The following is a 19521-nucleotide window of genomic DNA, read 5'->3' as shown; positions in this document are numbered from 1 at the left end:
TTACAGCCCCTTGGAATTAGTTTGCTTTCATTTTCAATTCTAAAATTCAATGCAAACTTTCATTTTTGTTGTTTGCTATGTGCAAGTTTGTGCAAATTGACTTTATAGGCTGTGACCTCAGGGAAGTGACTGTGAGATCGTGGAATTTTGGGCAGTGCTAAACAGCAGTGGTAAAAATAGAAGCTTAGCAGAAAGCTTATAAAAGTCAGAAATGTGAATTGTACACATTATACACTCTCTTCAGCTGCCTGGTAAGTACCTGGAGTAGCTTGTGTTCTGTGTGTCAAGAAGCAGCCGATTCAGAAAATACTTCTGTCACCAAAAGTGACTCTTAGTCACCAGTCAAACCGCTGCGATTTAAAATCACGTGATTTGTGTGCGATTTCAGCATGATTTCAGGTAAGATTTCTGAAGACTTTATTGCGACTTGTGAAGATTATATTATATTTTATGTATGAAAAATCGCAATAAACTGCAGAAAAAGTAATACAAGAACTACTTTAGAAATTGCGCTGCACAACTGGGGAGAGGTGTTCTCTAAAGTTGTGTCCAAAGTGCTTTAGTGTCCACAGTGTGAGAGTGTGAGAAGTATGGCCACAGATTACAAAGAATTAACTGTGCAAATTGCCTGCTCACTTCTATATCTGGAATACTACCTTAATGTTAATTTCACATGACTGCGACTCATGAATATGATTTAGGCATTAGCGAGTACAGTTACACAATGTACCCATTGGGACGCCATAAGCCCTGCCCACAGGCTATTCACATAGTTCCACCTGCACATCCACCTGTGTATCTGTGGGATTTCAGTCTGGTTCTGTTGACTTTTCCAAATCTGCCCTTTGAACCAGAGTTATTCCTTCATCCAGGCTTATCTGTGTTAGCAGCCCTCTCTTGTAGAGAACCCTTACTTGTCCTGTGCAAAGATAAGTCTAGGGACTCTATTCTCCCTATGGTGATCTCCTCCTTGTAAATGGTGCTGGCTTCAGATGCAGGGTCATTTAGACAGCTCTGTGAGCATCATCTGACCCCCACTGTTGACATACTGTTTTTGTGGACCCCTATAACATTGTGTTTGCTGTGTTGCCCACTCCTCAATTGGACTGGTTTTTGATGTTCCAGTTGTTTTACGAATTACTTTTTTCTGTGTCCACCAAGGGCTGGCTAACAACTTTGTTTACCAATGTCCAATCTCCGATATGAAGCAATATACCCATTCGTATTCTTAAGATTACATCTCTCTATGTCCCTTAATGAACTCAAGAAAAGGCTTTTACAGTTATAAATCCTGTTATTTCACACATTTATCTTCTTCTCTGTATAGGATGGCAACTAGGAGGTGGTAATAACAGTTTATGCAACAGAAGCTGTCCCGCAGATTGATTTTGGAATCCCAGCCTGTATACAGAAAGGAGGTATGTATACATTCTGTTACTGTCATTAAAGCCGGCCATAGATGGATCGAATCTCAGCCGGTTCAGCAGAGACTGGCCTAGATTAACTCCATCTATGAGCAGGCTGATTGTACCCAAGTCAACCCACAGATCAACTTGGGTATAACCAGCATATTGGATTTTTAGCATGCGATTATTGTCAGCAGCTATAGCCGCTAACAATAATCATTGTGCTCTCCCAGCAGGGACAGCTCTCTGCTCCCCCCCCCCCCCAATCACCAGGAGACCACAATAGCTCTGTGGGAGGGATTCCCCCATCAACACTCACTGTTTGATGGGGAAATTGAGTGATTTTCTTACCCGAAACCGGTGGCTACAGGAAAGGAAATTGCATAACCTATGACCTGCCTAAGTCCATAAATGTCTGCGTATCAGCTCTCTGAGATGTCTTTGTGCACATTTATTTTCTCAAAAGTGGTTCTGCTGGATGTTATATGTATTTTTTTCCTTGAAGTTCAAGTCAAGTTTTATTATTCACTCACTTACATCCCACAATACAATGTAGGGCAGGGGTGCTCAATCTTTTGAAGAGTGAGGGCCACTTAAAATTAAATTAAATGGTTCAGAATTTAACATTTTTTTATTTGGGATAGCATAATGAACATTTTCCTGCTGCAGCCACTGAATGCTGGCAGGAGAGGAGGAAAAGCCACTTTTTAGAGGTTACAGGAGGAAAATGAAGAGGATCGGTTACTGTATATGCCACCTCCGCCATCTCTCCTGTCCAAGTGTAAAACAGAATGTAACAGAGTCCGCACAGGTCCCCTGGAGCTGGGGAGGAATCACCATTTCGACCACTGGGTTAGGGGGTGGTAAAAACACATCTTAACTATGGGAGCTTACCACCCCCCAAGCTGCAAGTGAAAATGAGCCCTTAATGTCCTGATCTCCCTATAAGGCTGCTTACACACTGATGCGCAGCGGCTTACCCACACCGGGGTGAAGCGCAGTGCACCTGCACCTTTCGTGGGTTAGCTGCGCTTTGCCATAGACTTCTATTATATCTTGCAGGTGTGGTGCACTTTCTAAAAGCGCACCAAAACTCTTACATTCAGGGGTTTTGGTGCTCTTTTTAGAAAGTGCACCAAACCCACAGGATGTAAGAGAAGTCTATGGCTAAGTACAGCTAACCCTCAAGAAAGCCGCAGGTACACTGCACTACACCCACAGATCAGTTTGAAAGCAGCCTAATAGTTTTTAACCCTTTTATAGGTGCTAATAAGCCCCTTGATAGGATGTCCCATACATTGCTTCTGCGGTTGTCGACACGTTTGACACATTTCTTCACATTTGGTGGACTTGTCCTGTAGTACACCATTTCTGGTCTGCAGTGTATTGGATCATTTCTGAACTTTCTGATACTTGTATCCCTTTCGCTGCTCAGCTTGCTGTCTTGAACCTTAAGCCCCCAGGCATACACAAATACACCTTCAAATTGTTGCTGCATGTTTTCATAGCAGCAAAACAATCTCAAAGGCCTGGAAGTCGCCTACCCTATCTTTGAGCAAAACTAATAACAGGAATACATTGTAAGAAAATCGTACAAAAAATTTTGTTGATCAAATGATCGACCGATTTTCTCTTCGTTGATGAGCAGGATGTTATAACCGATAACAATATTGTGAACATAAAAATCTGGTTAAACAACAGTGAAAAATGTTGCCGTTTTGCATGCGAACTACCGATTTTCAATGCGGTGGTATGACGGTCGTCCGAAAAAATCTATCGAGCAAAAAACAGAAGATGACCCGGATGTTTATGTCCAAGGAATCTTCGTAAACATGAACAAAAAATCCAGATGCTAAAAGTAGATTGGCCTCATGAGATAATGAAAACAGAATTTTGTATATTTTATTTTTATGTATCACTATTTATGTATATACAGTAGATAATGTAATAAACTATATTATACTCATTGCTGTTAAATGTTGTATATATATCAAAATTATATTCTTTTTTTTTTGGTTTAAGATATAGATCATAGTATAAATGTTTATGTTTAAAAAATGGTGCTGTTTATTCAATTATACAGTGGGTAAATTATTGAACATTTCACAATTTTTCTAGGTAAATACATTTCTAAAGGTGCTATTGACATATCCATTATATTACACATGTAATTTCTGAACGTATTTGTTTTGGTTTCTTTGTGTGTATGGATTGAATGGGTTGTTATTGACAACGTTCTTGCGGCAGGGCGTTGAACGCTCATTCTGGGTGGAAGGGCGTGGCTACAAGGTCACACGCACACTGCATCACTTCCACTTGTACGGAAGACGTCAACACTACGTATTGCTCGATTAACTATTTTTTTCGATTGGTTAATGTGGGTCATGATTTCGACCAATGCGCAAATGCCGATCGGTCGTCAAATGACCGATTGGTCAATTTTCTTACCGTGTATTCCTGCTATAAGTCTACAATCATAAAACAAAAATGTACAAAAAATGCATGCAACCAATGCACATTACCCAGCGCTTATGTAAAAATGGTGAATGCACCTATGCTTGAGTGATATAATAAAGGAGTGAATGAGTTGCTTAGTGGTTTCCGAGGTTAGGAACGGACGTATTTTGGAGATGTTGCGGAGGTGGAGTCTACATGAATTTGTCAGTGATTAGACCTGGGACTGGAAAGATAGTTTGGAGTCTAGAATGACACCTAGTACTTTGGCTTGCGGGGTGGGGCTGATGGTGGCGTTGTTGGTCGTGATGGAGAAGTCGGGGGGGGGGGGGGTGCGGGCTAGGGGGAAAACTAGGAGTTCGGTTTTGGAAAGGTTTAATTTGAGGAAGTGGAGTGACATCCAATCTGATATATCGTTCAGAAGGCTAGTGATTCGGGCGGAGACTGAAGGGGTGAGGCGAGGGGTAGACAGATTTGCGTGTCTTCGGCATAGAGATGGTAGTTGAAGCCGTGGGAATGTATCAGTTGGCCAAGGGAGGAGGTGTAGATGGACAAGAGAAGGGGCCCGAGGACAGAACCTTGAGGGACCCCAACAGAGAGGGCGAGTGAGGGGGAGGTGGCAGCGTTATAGATAACACTGAAGGAGCGCTGTGATAGATAGGAAGAGAGACAGGAGAGAGCGGAGTCTCTGAGGCCAAGAGAGTGTAGTTTTTTGAGGAGGAGGGGGTGGTCAACTGTGTCGAAAGCCGCGGAGAGGTCGAGGAGTAGGAGCACTGAGTAGTGGCCATTAGCTTTGGCAGTTAGCAGGTCGTTGGTGAGTTTGAGTAGGGCGGTTTCGGTGGAGTGTAGGGGACAGAAGCCAGATTGTAGGGGATCAAGGATGTTGTTATCAGTGAGGTGGGAACTCAGGCGATTGTAGACTAAGCGCTCAAGGAGTTTGGATGTAAATGGCAGCAAGGAGATGGGTCTAAGGTTGTTTAGGTCGGTGGGATCTAGGGAGGGTTTTTTAAGTATGGGAGTGATGTGTGCGTGCTTCAGAGGGGAGGGGAATGTGCCAGTAGAGAGGGAAAGATTAAAGATGTGAGTGAGGGAGCATAGGATGGAGGAGGAGGGAGATTGTAGGAGTTGTGTGGGGACAGGGTCAAGGGGGCTGGTGGTAAGGCGAGCTTCAGAGAAGACCTTAGTGACCTCTTCAGTGGTAGATAGCTCACAGCTTCACTCCTCTACCTTTAATCAGAGTAGCAGATCAATCACTCTTTGTGCCTGAGATGTGTATGTGCAAAAGTGATGTCATCGCAGCTTGGCCAGTCAGCACCCCCCAACTGTGGGTGTAGGATTATAACTTTTTTTTTCTTATATGGTTGAACTGGATAAACTTTTGTCTTTTTTCAGCCAGACTAACTATGTAATTAGATCAACTTCTCTGGAATAGCAATAGATGGATTGAAATTTGCTGAACCTGATGAATTTCAATCCATCTATGACCAGCCTAAAAGATACCAGACTAGTGCAAGACTCAGGTGAGAACAGACCATCAGTCAATGGGGCCACAGCTAACAGTTCAGCTTTGCAGCCATAGAACGGTAGAAGCAGTCATTATGTCTGTAGGGATACAAAGTAACAGAGCAGCAATTTGTGTTGTATTTTTTGCCTTGTCTGGTCATTTCAGGACACTTCGTAAATTTAGTAGCAAGGCATAACATAAGTGAGCTGTGCTGGTCACAGAGGGCACATGGTCTTTTGTAGAACAAATAAGAACCATCTTCTGATTATTTGCAGGCTCTTGGTTTGAGGACAGTGCAGTCCACTGGCCATACTTCTATTAAATTAAATGTCAATTAACCCCTTCCTGCCACCTATACACATATTGTATATGCGGCCTTACAGAAGTGGGTCGTCTTCCATGATGCTACATACTGTATATGCATACATTTGTGTGTTCCTTGAGCGCGTTGCACAGCACACCCCCAGCACAGGGGCCAGACTCTCCCCAAGAGCCCTGTGTCTCATACTAATGATCAAGAATCAGGGAGCCTGGTTCCTGATCACCTGATTGCTGTGATAGTCTTTCATTAGCTATCACAGTGATAATTCACTGTGCAGCCTGCCCCTGTGTTTTTTTCCTTCTCTTGAATGGAGAAAAAGATACATTAGGTTAAAGTTCAGGGTCAAAGGTCAGTGTATTTTAGGTAGGATTAAAAAAAAGCTTTTTTGTAAATTAGTATAATTTAGGATCAGTGTCAATATGTTTTAGGTAGGCTAAGAAAGCAAAATGCGCACTATTGTTTCTTGGCCCTACTACAGGTGCAGACAACAAATAACATACATATAAGTGGTATCGCTATGATCGTCGGTAGCAGGAGAATTTATTTTGGGTTGTTCTTTGGAGGTAGAAAAATACAGCTAAATTTAAAAAAAAAATGTTCTTTGAAATATTTTGTACCAGTTTAAAAAAAAAACAAACAGGAGATATCTATAAGGCCTCATGCAAACTTGAAACATGCTGTTTTTACAGGTATTTGAGCTTTTTTTCTGCCTTTAAATTCCCCTTGTGCATTCAGGAGAGGTGCTTTTGAGCATAAAAAACGCTCAAAAGCACCCTCCTGCATTAATATATTTTAATGGCCAAAATTCTTCCATTCTGTACTAACAGCAGACACAGGAATGCGCATAAACGCATATGAACATGCATGCAAAAAAGAGGCTTTATACCGCAAAAAAAGTTTAGCAAATACAGTGTGCATGAAGCCTTACAATTTACCAACAATGAAAGCAGAATTTGTCCTGAAAAAAAATCCACCTGGATTTACTAACACATGTCAAAGTTGCAAACATTAGTTGTTCAGACATTAGGAAGATGTGATAAACTGAGAATATATATTTGGCATTTGTAGATTTTTAATGCTGCTGTTGAGGACATGGTTTTAGTGAGATGAATAGATTGACTTTTTTGTTTTAGAAAATTAGATATCACATAAATAATCCACAAGCCTACCGATGATGTTATTAAAAAACAGATTTAACTTTTTGTCTTTCAGCAACAATGGCCAGTAACTCCACTGGATACCTACGTGGCAGGAGGCTCTATGACGACATGTACCATGGCACGAATTTCTCTTCAGCTCAGGACATCATCCAGCGTGGATTTCGTCAGTCAAATGATGGCATGCTAGGAAGAGGAGTCTATGTTACTAGAGATAAACAAAAAGCCTACCTTCACCCGGCAATCGATAGAAGGGATCAGGTTGTTCTGAAGCTCAGTGTGAAAGTAGGAAGGGTAAAAAGAATTGATGCACAATGTTCCCATATGGCAAAGACATGGCATGATCATGGTTACAATACAGCATGGGTTCCTCCAAATTCTGGCATCGTTCAAAGGGGATTGCAGGAAAACTGTGTTTGGAATCCTCATAGGATCACGGTGACTGACATTGTCTATACTGCAGTTCCAGAGCATATGCAATGTCTTAAACAATTACTTGCACGGCATTCATAATAAAACATTATATGTACCATCTGCCTGAAAATAAAATTGATTATTATCAAGAATGTTACATTTGTTCTCTTTTTACAGTAAACAAAAGATAAACAAAATAAATTATCTGACAAAACATATACACTGTAACTATCACAAGACAAACAATATCAATAAAAAATATCTGACAACATGGGCCCTGATTTACTATTGTGCCTGGGCGCATTTCCGTGGGCGAACATCTACTTTTTATGAGCGACCGTCTACTTTTACCCCGCAACGAGATTTACTATTGAGCAGCGTCCATAAGTAGACGCCCAATCGAATTTACTAACGAGACACACGCCCGGAATCAGACTCACAAAGCAGACTTGCTAAGAGGCACGTCTAACACCATGAAAAATCACTGCAGAGACATGTTCACTTTGAAATTTGCTTTGCCAAATATCAGGACTTCACTTTAAACAATATCTGCCATTTCAAAAAAAAATTAAGAATGTGTTAAAAATAGTTTTTTTCAAGCAAATCAACAGAGTAAAAAACTAGACACCCGTGCAGTGTCTTTGGCAGATATAAATGCGCATGTGCAGAACACATTTTAGACGTCCTCTCTGGGCGCTTGCTTTTTCGCCACTGCTCAATAGTAAATCTGATTGTGGATTCCTCTGACAGCCGGCACTCGGTCGCGTCTACTGTGTTTAACAAACAGCACTAAGCATATCTTCATGTATTCTAATTTGATTTCCTTAGTTCTAGTGAATCTATTTTTGTTTCTTATCCTTTATAATTATTTCTGTAATGATTTTACTTATTTCGAAGGTCTAGATAATATTTATTTTGACAGCTGAATGTAAAAATAAAGGTCCGCAATAAAAAAAAAAATAAAAACAGTGTGGGTCCCCCCTCTCATCCATACCAAGCCCTTCAGGTCTGGTATGGATATTAAGGGGGAACTCCACACTGAAATTAAAAAAAAAAAAAACAGCGTGGGTCCCCCTCAATATCCATACCAGGATCCCCAAGCTGTTTTTTATTTAATTTCGGCGTGGAGTTACCCCTTAATATCCATACCAGACCCGAAGGGCTTGGTGTGGATGGGAGGGGGGACCCCATGCCGTATTTATTTATTATGGTGCTGGTTTTTAAATGTAATTCTTCCTTTTTTTTCTTCACTATAGCTCAGAAATTCACCTGTCACTTCCCCCAGCTAAAAGAGAAAGTTTTCTTGGAATTTATATCCCTAAAGGAAACAATGTTTACTTTGAGTTTATTAAAAGATACAAAGTTTTCTGTAACTTCGGGGAAAGTGACATCTAAGCTTGTGAACTATAGTGAAGAAAAAAAAAAAGGCTGGCATTTGCATTTGAAAATCGGCGCCGACATACACTTTGTATTGCGAAAAAAATTATTAACAATTGTGTAAACCGAGGCATTATTTTCAATGGATTTTCACTCGTAAACCAAAAATGACGTTAACTGAGGCGTTGGTAAACCGAGGTACGCCTGTATTAGTATTGCAATCCTTTGTATTGGGATACATAGAACCAACATACATCTGAATTGGCAACATAGCACAACATTTGTGTCGCATTTGAGATATCTGGCTAGTTACACTAACCTTGCCCAGGGATTTAGGATTGATTCACACCACAGAAATACAGGCAGGTTTAGTATTCAACAGCTCCGTGGATTAGTGGTTGGCACTACTGTCTCACAACGCTAGGGTTGTTGGTTTGAATCCCAACCACAGCAATGAATTTGCATGATCTCTGTGTGACTACCCTAACATACATGTGCTGGTGGCAGTATCTTTGCTTTCTGTTTAAATGATCCCTAGAATGTGAATTAGAATGAGGCCTTGTCTGTTCAAACACCTTTAAAGTAGTACCTTATGTGAATGTCAAACCATGGGATGAGATAGAGGCCTGGACTAATGATTGATTGGATAATGCTGGTTTGCACACCACATCCTTTGGGAAAGTTTGTCAAACCATGAGAAGAGTGAGCGAAAGAGATGGATTAAAAAAAAAAAATAAAATAATGGCATGGCATGGAGTCCCGTCCCCCCCAAATCCATAACAGACCCTTATCTGAGCATGCAGATACCGCATGCCTTCAAAGATTTATTTCCTTTGTTGAATTGCCTGCTTGGTTCACACTAGATGTGATTTAAATTGTGCTTTTTGTTGGCAATTTCACCGTGTTTTCTGTAGATTTACCAATGAGCTATTGCGTTTTCAGTTGTGTTTTGCATTGCGATTTCTATTTTAGTCTATATGTGAAATCGCTACAAAATGCTGAAAAAGTTAGACGAGAACTACTTTTGAAATTGTGCTGCAGCAAATCGCTTACGTTAAGACACTCACATCCACATTCATTAGATCGGATATCAGGTACAATTTCAATTCCCAAATCGCACCTGAAATCATGCACCCTGGATGCGACTTGGCATGCGATTTGCATGGCATGCGACTTGCAAATTGTATGCCAAGTCGCACCCTATTGTCTGCTATTAGAGCAGTCACATGGGTGCGTTTCCGACACTGATTTCTAAAGTAGTACATGTACTACTTTTGTGACGATTTGCATAGATATCTGTGTCAGATGTCTTGCAAATCGCAAGGAAATCAGCATCTTCACTGTACGTCGCACAATTTCTAAATCGGCTTTGATGTGACCGCGGTGTAAGGCCTTTTTATGTTTGATTTCCTGAGTGTTTTTCCGATTTATGGGAAATACCGCATACTAGCAAAAGTGAATTGACATTTTCAGTATTGCATGCGAGATGTGGTCATGTGACTGCCTTAACTCATGCGATAATCTGAAGTGAATTGTGCCCATAGGGCCAAGAAATATTGCCAATAGGGTTCCCTTTCACATCCCTGTTCAATGTTCTGTTGTATGCTGTACAGGTACACTTCACTGTGGCTTTCTTTCTGACTCTGATTTGTGGGGCCTGTATACCAAGGGTTAACGCAGGTGGGAAGAGGATTCATCAGGTGCAAATACTTTCTCTGACCAAATGAATGACAGTGGTGGGTGTGGCCTACCTTATATATAGAGATGCAGTTGTGGCTGATTTTTGCCTGGTATAGGCACATTATTTCTGCAAGTCCTTGTCTGTGGTGGTTTGGGGAGGAAGAAATATTGTGGTGAATTGCCACAGGCCACACTCACGCTGTGTTTTGATGTGGGCTGTAAATGTTTTGCATGTTCTTCCTTCTAAGGTGTTTGTGTGTTATTGTACAATGATTGTGTTTATTACCTTTGCATTGTAATCCTAACACATGTCAATTGCTCTGCTCTTCCACGTTTGCTTTATTTAGAATGAAATGCAGTTTTCAGACAAACATGGTGAGAAATGTATGTGTGGGGGATTTGGGGAGGGGGGAAGTGTTTATATTTTGGCATGTATGTATTTTTATATTGATATTTCGATCTGCAGCTTCTGTGAATAAGCCCAAGTGATTCATATTACCATTTGTTTCCTGCTGTACCCTGTGAAAGCACAGTTCATTATAAGTATAATCTTTTAGATTGTAAACTCTTATGAGCAGGACTGTTCTATTTTAGCAACATCAATCCTGCTTTTTTTTTTTTTTTTCACACCAAGATATTGAATGTAGCTTTTTGTTGCTGTCCAAATAAATGTGGAATGTGTATTTGATCAATAAACATTTGTACTATGTACTTTTTGGGGGGATTATTTCATGTTCTAGTTGTATGTTGCACAGTGGCTAAATGGTTAGCACTTCCACCTGGCAGTACTAGGATCGTTGGTTTGAATCCCAGCCATGGCACCTCCCTGGAGGTTGCATGTTCTCCCTGTGCCTGTTTCCTCTGTGTACTCCAGTTTCCTCCCACACTCTAAAGACATGCTGGTAGGTTAATTGGATCCTGTCAAAATTGTCCCTAGTATATGTATGAATGTAAGTTAGGGCTCTTAGTATGCCCCTTGAGGGTTAGGGACTGATGTGAATTTACCACATCTATATGTAAAGCGCTGCATAAATTAACAGCGCTGTGTAAGTATCTGAAATGTACTAGCACCCATAACACTTATTTTTGCTAGCTACAGTTGTGACCAAAATTATTCAACCCCCAATGCTGTAAAGGGGTTTAGGGACTATAGTGTACATTTGGAATTGTATTCAGAATCAAATCCTACAAGGACGTTGTAACTACCCAAATGCAACTAAAATGACATCAATTGTTTATGTAATACAGTAGTAAATGGTTCTTATGTGGTTTCTTCATTGCCACAATTATTCAACCCCTTAAAGACTACCACTCTGAAGAACAGAGGTTCATACAGGTGCTTTCCATCAGGTATTGAAAACACCTGTGGATGTCACCGAGCAGCAATCAAGCATAATAAGCACCAATTAGGCAGCTTTAAAATGACTGTGATACTCAGCTCCTTCTAGACATTTACTGGTGTGGTTACAAACATGGTGAAGGCAAGAGAATGGTCCAGGAAGACAAGAGAAGAGGTGATTTCTCTTCACAGGAAGGGCAATGGCTATAAGAAGATTGCAAAGATGTTAAACATACCAAGAGACACCTTAGGAAGCATCATTCGCAAATTCAAGGCAAAGGGCACTGTTGAAACGCTACCTGGTCGTGGCAGAAAGAAGATGCTGACTTCGACTGCTGTGCGCTACCTGAAGCGTAGAGTGGAGAGAAGTCCCCGTGTGACTGCTGAGGAACTGAGAAAAGATTTGTCAGATGTGGGTACAGAAGTTTCAGCCCAGACAATAAGACGCACACTGCGTAATGAAGGCCTCCGTGCCAGAACTCCCAGGCGTACCCCCTTGCTGTCTCCAAAGAATAAGAAGAGTCGACTGCAGTATGCCAAAAGCCATGTGGACAAACCACAAAAGTTGTGGGATAGTGTTCTGTGGACTGATGAAACAAAATTAGAACTGTTTGGGCCCATGGATCAACGCTATGTTTGGAGGAGGAAGAACAAGGCCTATGATGAAAAGAACACCTTGCCTACTGTGAAGCATGGTGGAGGGTCAATCATGCTTTGGGGCTGTTTTGCTTCTGCAGGTACAGGGAAGCTTCAGCGTGTGCAAGGTACCATGAATTCTCTTCAGTACCAGGAGATATTGGATGGAAACGTGATGCAGTCCGTCACACACCTGAGGCTTGGGAGACGTTGGACCTTTCAACAGGACAATGATCCCAAGCATACCTCCAAGTCCACTAGAGCATGGTTGCAGAGGAAAGGCTGGAACATTTTGGAGTGGCCATCGCAGTCACCAGACTTAAATCCGATTGAGAACCTCTGGTGGGACTTAAAGAAAGCAGTTGCAGTGCGCAAGCCTAAGAATGTGACTGAACTGGAGGCCTTTGCCCATGAAGAATGGGCGAAGATACCCGTAGATCGCTGCAAGACACTTGTGTCAAGCTATGCTTCACGTTTAAAAGCTGTTATAACTGTAAAAGGATGCTGTACTAAGTACTAAGATTGAATGTCACTTGGGGGTTGAATAAAACTGATAATGCTGTGAGCACAGAAAAGACATTTGTGGTTATTTCATTATAACTGTTATGTTATATTTGTCTGACCTACAAGTGCCTCTTTAATGTAAATGTAAGCAAGATGACTGAATGATCAAAAGCAATGTCAAACTGGCCAAAACACTCAATTTCAGTGGGGGTTGAATAATTTTGGTCACAACTGTATATACTATGCCCAAATCTTCCTTGTTAGAGTGCACATGTGCAAGTATGTCCAAAATAACAAACCAAAAGCCCCCTATTGCATGACAAGACCATGTTATGTACCAATAAATAGGTCATGTTCAATGTGCAGCTAGCTATTCTTTTTCTACAATCCTCTTAACAGTAATAAATTGGGCCCCCAATTTATGTTGAGTTTGGGCCTTTACTGGCAAATATATATTCGCCAATGTCATATACACACAGTATAGCTGCAAGCATACATTCACCAATGTCAAATCTACAATAGAACTGCAAACATATATTTGCGAATGTCATATACACAATGGAGCCGCATGTAAAATTGCTATGGTGCACAAATAAACACCAAGACGGCTGTTGGAGGAGGCGCTAGAGCAGCTGTCATACCGGAAATATGTCATGACGTTTGCGGAAGGACATTTGCACACAGTGTGAGTGGATGGGAGTGTAGTTAGGAGAGTTTAGTGGTAATTTGCAAGTCTATTTTTTTAGTTTTGTGAATTGTTCTTTTGTGCAATTCCAGACCACATCTGGACATGGCGAGATCGCTGTTCTCCACCGAGGAGCTGATCCTCATTTGCTGGGGAAACATTACTAATAATTGTTGTATTTTTCGTTGAAAACATGTTCAATTCCTAGATCCATTGAGGTACATAGCAGAGGTTCAAGGTTCTTCCTAACTATACAGGTGGCACAGAGACAAGCATACACCCAGGGCCACTGTTAGATATCATGGGGCCCCATACAGCATATCTGACAGGCCCCCACCGCCAGAGAAAATATTCAAATTATATTTATGGTAAAAATACACTAAAAACATTATTAATGGACATAATCCCAACCATATTCCTGTGAAATCTAAATGATAAAACTGTACTGAGTTCATAAATAAAGCTGTGTGTGTAATTGAGGTGTATTTGAGGTTTTGGGGCTCATGGGTGCTGTGGCCTGTAGAGTGGGAATCAGTGGTTTGTTTTTGTGGCTATTGCCGTTTGCGGGCAACCTATGTTACACTATGGAATTGCTGCAGGTCATAATTTGACAAGCATATGGGTGCAGGTGTACAGCCCTGAACACAGACAGTGAGCATTCAGGGCCACTTCCCCACGCCTTCACACCTGTCAGATTAAAACCTGTGTTCATACAGCTGCTGTGTCCCCATAGTGTAACAGGTGGCTCTAGCCACATAAACAACCCACTCATTCATGCTGTACAGGCCAGAGGACCTGTGTGAATGGGGCATTTTGTACTTTTTTTTTTCCTCAGCTCGATAATTTCAATGGCCTGCCTAATGTGTGGGAACATGCAAAAATACTGCAGGCATATTATTTTAAAAGTGTGTTGCACCTAACCGTGCACATCTGCAAAGGGCATTGCATTTCTATGCTGTGCTGGAAAATGTGTGTTCTTGCATGCGTTTCTGCACCACCAATGATGTGAACAAGTCTTAAGGGCCAGTTCACACTATAGAAACAGTCTAGATGTGTTCCTGATCCGTTTTTGCATGCCCTTTTGGCATGCATGTTTTAGTGTGTTCCAGTACATTTTGGATGCGTTTTGGACACGTTGCATTGCATTTTTGTATCCCTTCCAGTTAGTTTTTTCTACTTTCTTTTTATTCAATTTAATTAGGGACATGAGCGCTTTAGTACATTCAAGGACGTTTCAATGTGTTCCAGTACAGTTTTGTACAGAAACAATGCAGCATGGTCAACTTTGTTTACAGCACCTGCAATGCACTGAAAATGCAAGCGCTGGTGTGAACTATGACATTGACAACCATATAACCTTCTTTCTGTGCGTTTGTGATGCCGAAAAAGCAACTGAAACACATGTAGTGTGAACTGGTCCTAAAGATTATTAGAGGTAAGGGAACGGGATTGACAAGGGATTGTGAATTCAATCAGACTAGTGGTGATATACAATCAGCAATCGTATAATAATGTGAGACCTGAGCTGTAGCTGATAGAAAATTAGACACATTCACTTGATCAGTAAATAGTTAAAAAGAGTGGGGCGGTGATCCATAGATTTGCATATGGGACAGTTGATGATGGGGTGGGGGAGGGGGTCAAGTTGTATAAGGAGACAGATTTAAAAGAAGAGAAAAAAGTTACAATGAAATATACACAGCATGAAACTTGCACATTTCCTAATTGGCAGAAGAACAGGACGCAGGTAACATTCATCCACTTTCTAGTCATTAGGCAAAATCATAATTGATTGATCAATATTCCTGGCACTGACACAACCCAGAAAATTGATCTCCATTTTTTTAACATTCATAAATGTCAAGGAGCTTATAATCTAAGGGCAGAAACTCGGCCATGTAACTAGGTCCAATGAACCTAACAGCATGTCATTTAAGTGTTGGCAGAAACACATACATACAGAGAATGCATGCAAACTGGGATGTAGCCATGACTGGGATTAGAACCCATGACCCAAGTGCTGTAAATTCTGAGCTCTAACCACTAAACCACTGTGGGAGACACAGTGTGAGATACAATGTAGAATAGTTACATTGTTTAAAAATGAGCGCTGGTCAAATTATATAGACTACTAAAATGGTATTACACAAGATAAATATAACCACGAACAGTAGTGCATGAACTCGTGAAAGGTCATCCACCCCTGTGACAGTGTACTACACTATTAAGCACCTTTCTTGCTCCTGTGGCTGAGATAATTCTTCCCCAGGACCATTTGGGCACCCACCCTGATGGATGGATGGATGAATGGAGCTGGATGACTAACCCATAGCTGCCAGCATACCGCTGCACCCCCAGATGTGTGATGTGTATAACCCATTAATACTTTTGTTCTGGTGAGTGTAGACCAGTCCCAAGGGTGGTTTACCTTTCACGAGTTCATGCACTACTGTCCGTCACGGAGAGACCACACGTGCCATTCATAGGCACTCTCTGAGTTGGTACTCTCACATGAAGGACATTCCATTATTCAGGAATGATTATATGAACTTATTTTAGCACCATTTACCATTTTACATCATTACTGCAATTCTTTGCACTTTTTGGTTTTTACATGCGTTCATTATTGATCACATGCATTTATAGCGCTGCACTTGTCTTTAACATAGAATAGTTACGTGATTAAAGAGAATGAAGATATATAATTATATTTGGATTTGAGATATAAGTGTGAAAATGTTTAACATTTGAAAATAGAATGTATGACATTCATTAGTAAATGCATTAGTTTCCTGAACATTTTGGAGAAACGGCAAAAAAAAAAAAAAAATAACAATTCTAATATAGGTGTACTATTTGCTACATTCTAAATATTCTCTTTTGCTAACACAAAAACGTGCACCATCTAGCGAACATATCCGATATTGCACCTAAAAATGTTCCAGACGCGATTCCACATTTACTAATAGCAAAGTAGACGTTCGTCAATGAGATTGCTAGACGCCGCTCAGAAGACTGACAGGTCTTGATTGATTTGAGTCTGCCTGAATGGTCAGAGTCTGCTTGTAGACTCACGTCTTAGTAAATCAGGGCCCATATGTCATAGTAATTTATATACTATGATAGCTAAAAAGGTCATAAATCTCTTAATCCAAAACATTATATGTTCTTCTTTTTAAAGTCTAAGGCAGACTTTTTCAACTAGGGTGCCCAGTTGTTTCAGGGGTGCCTTTCCAACTTGGTCTAAAATTGTATACAAGCCAGTGGGTGGATGAAGCCTGCTTTTTAACTACAAAAAGCCACAGGTTTTCTTTGTGCACCATTACAACCTGACCTCTGGCATCCTAAAATCCAATGACATCATCCGTTGATCAGGAGCCTGCAAAGCATTCTTTTTTGTTTCTCCCCTGCCACTCTCTGCCAGCACTGGGGTAACATTAGCTGTGTGAGAGGGAGAAACATTGCAATACTAGTTAGTGCCAGTGTGCCAAGGTGTACTTGCTTTGAAAGAATAAATCACATTGAGTGTTCTACATGTGTGGATGTTGCTCCATTATGTAAAACTATTAGCTTACGTTTTTTACATTTTAGAATTGGGTACCTCAAGATTCTGCCAAATTTTAAAGGATGTCTTGACCGAAAAAAGGTTGAGAACACTGGTCTAAGGCTACACAAAAATTTTTATTTAAATTTTGGGTAGATTGGGGACAGGGTTCCATCTACTGCTAGGCCTTTACATCACCAATTGACCTCAGTGGTATAACCTTCCCACGTAATCAGCACAGCTATGACAGCTGCTGTTAAGCTGAACTTCCTGCATCACTATTACGCCAGGAACTGCCTGGACAATTAATTTAGTCAGCTAAAGGTGCCTCCAAATATAAAAATACTTTATAAAAATAATTTAACTGACTTAATAATTCTGAGTTAATTCTTTAAAAAACATGAATTAGATCAGTATGAATATGGACTACAAATTAATTAATTTATTTATAATAAGTCACCTACAACACATAATATAATAGCCCAATTGTGATACACATAGACATCAAGATAATTTGCATAAATGTTCCAAAATTTGTCCGTAACAATAGGTTACGTTTATATATATAGGATGAATCAATTCGATCATTACCAAAATAATCAACGAAATAACCAAATATTATTATTATACAGGATTTATATAGTGCCAACAGTTTGCTCAGCGCTTTACAATATAATGGGAGACAATAGAGCAACAATACAGTTCAATACAAGAGGGTTAGGAGGGCCCTGCTCCTTGGAGCAAACCAATAATAACTAAATATCAGACAATAGTCTGTGTTTTACATAATTTCAACGGTTATTCCTCTGCAGAAGGAATAACTGTCAAATTAGTCAAAACTGTATGCCAATATGTCCCAAGAGCGAAAAAAGTACACTGCTCATAAAACTTTAAGTAACATTTTGAAAATACATCAGATCTCAATGGGGAAAAAATATCATGCTGGGTATCTGTACTGATATGGACTGGGTAATGTGATAGGAATGTAAGGATGCCCCATTGTTTGATGGAAATGAAAATTATCAACCTACAGAGGACTGAATTCAAAGACACCCCGAAAATCGAAGTGAAAAAATGATGCAGCAGGCTAGTCCATTTTGCTGAAATTTCATTGCAGCAACTCAGAATGGTACTCAGTAGTTTGTATGGCCCCATGTGCTTGTAGGCATGCCTGACAACATCAGGGCATGCTCATAATGAGACAACGAATAGAGTTCTGGGTTATTTCCTCCCAGATCTGGACCAAGGCATCACTGAGCTCCTGGACAGTCTGAGGTGCAACCTGGCAGCGTCAGATGGACTGAAACATGATATCCAAGAGGTGTTCTATTGGATTTAGGTCAGGCGAGCGTGGGGGACATTCAGTGGTATCAATTCCTTCATCCTTCAGGAACTTCCTGCATACTCTCACCACATGAGGCCGGGCATTGTCATGCACCAGGAGAAACCCAGGACCCACTGCGCTAGCGAAGGGTCTGACAATGGGTCCAAGGATTTCATCCCGATACGTAATGGAGTCAGGGTGCCATTGTCTAGCCTGTAGAGGTCTGTGTGTCCCTCCATGGATATGCCTCCCCAGACCATCACTGACCCACCACCAAAACGATCATGCTGAACGATGTTGCGGGCAGCATAACGTTCTCCACGGCTTCTCCAGACCCTTTCACATCTGTCACATGTGCTCAGGGTAAACCTGCTCTCATCTGTGAAAAGCACAGGGCGCCAATGGTGGACCTGCCAATTCTGGTGTTCAATGGCAATCATGCTCTATGGTGTAAGGCAGTGAGCACAGGGCCCACTAGAGGACGTTGGGCCTTCAGGCCACCCTCATGAAGTCTGTTTCTGATTGTTTGGCCACATGAGGCCCGGCATTGTAGTGCTCCAGGAGAAACCCAGGACCCACTGCGCTAGCGAAGGGTCTGACAATGGGTCCAAGGATTTCATCCTGATACGTAATGGAGTCAGGGTGCCATTGTCTAGCCTGTAGAGGTCTGTGTGTCCCTCCATGGATATGCCTCCCCAGACCATCACTGGCCCACCACCAAAACGGTCATGTTGAATGATGTTACAGGCAGTATAATGTTCTCCACGGCTTCTCCAGACCCTTTCATGTCTGTCACATGTGCTCAGGATGAACCTGCTCTCATCTGTGAAAAGCACACGGCGCCAATGGTGGACCTGCCAATTCTGGTGTTCAATGGCAAATGCCAATCACAGCAGGTCACATGGTACCGGCAACGGGGCCGGTACTCAGATCTGTAATCGGCCGTGTCCGAGGTACACTGCCGGTGACAGATCGCGCCACTGCGCGGCTCTGCGGGCATGCAAACTGCACATGCCCGAAAGGACACCATATAGCGTCCACCCGCAGGGACGAGGGGTTTTGCAGGCAGCCATTTGGCTATAGGCTGGGCGGGAACCTGTTAAGCATGTTGGTCTGTTAATGGTTAACAGCGGTTCTGTTTGGTATTAAAGGTTAAAATAAATTTAATATTTAAA

The 19521-nt window shown here is 41.3% G+C and overlaps 1 long non-coding RNA gene across 1 annotated transcript; it reads left to right on the top strand.

Annotated features, from left to right (window-relative positions):
* The first annotated feature begins 257 nt into the window (after window positions 1–257).
* On the top strand, window positions 258–7409 carry LOC149468385 (uncharacterized). The gene is made up of 3 exons (XR_016311718.1): window positions 258–399; window positions 1328–1418; window positions 6899–7409. It is a non-coding gene; the product is annotated as an uncharacterized LOC149468385 (long non-coding RNA).
* Window positions 7410–19521: the final 12112 nt, after the last annotated feature.

This window comes from Staurois parvus, unplaced genomic scaffold, assembly GCF_062004578.1.
Source record: "Staurois parvus isolate SC_StPar_1 unplaced genomic scaffold, SC_StPar_1.0 ptg000087l, whole genome shotgun sequence".
NCBI classification, from domain to species: domain Eukaryota; kingdom Metazoa; phylum Chordata; class Amphibia; order Anura; family Ranidae; genus Staurois; species Staurois parvus.
Note: the sequence above shows the minus strand (reverse complement) of the source record. Positions and strands in the feature narration are given on the sequence as shown.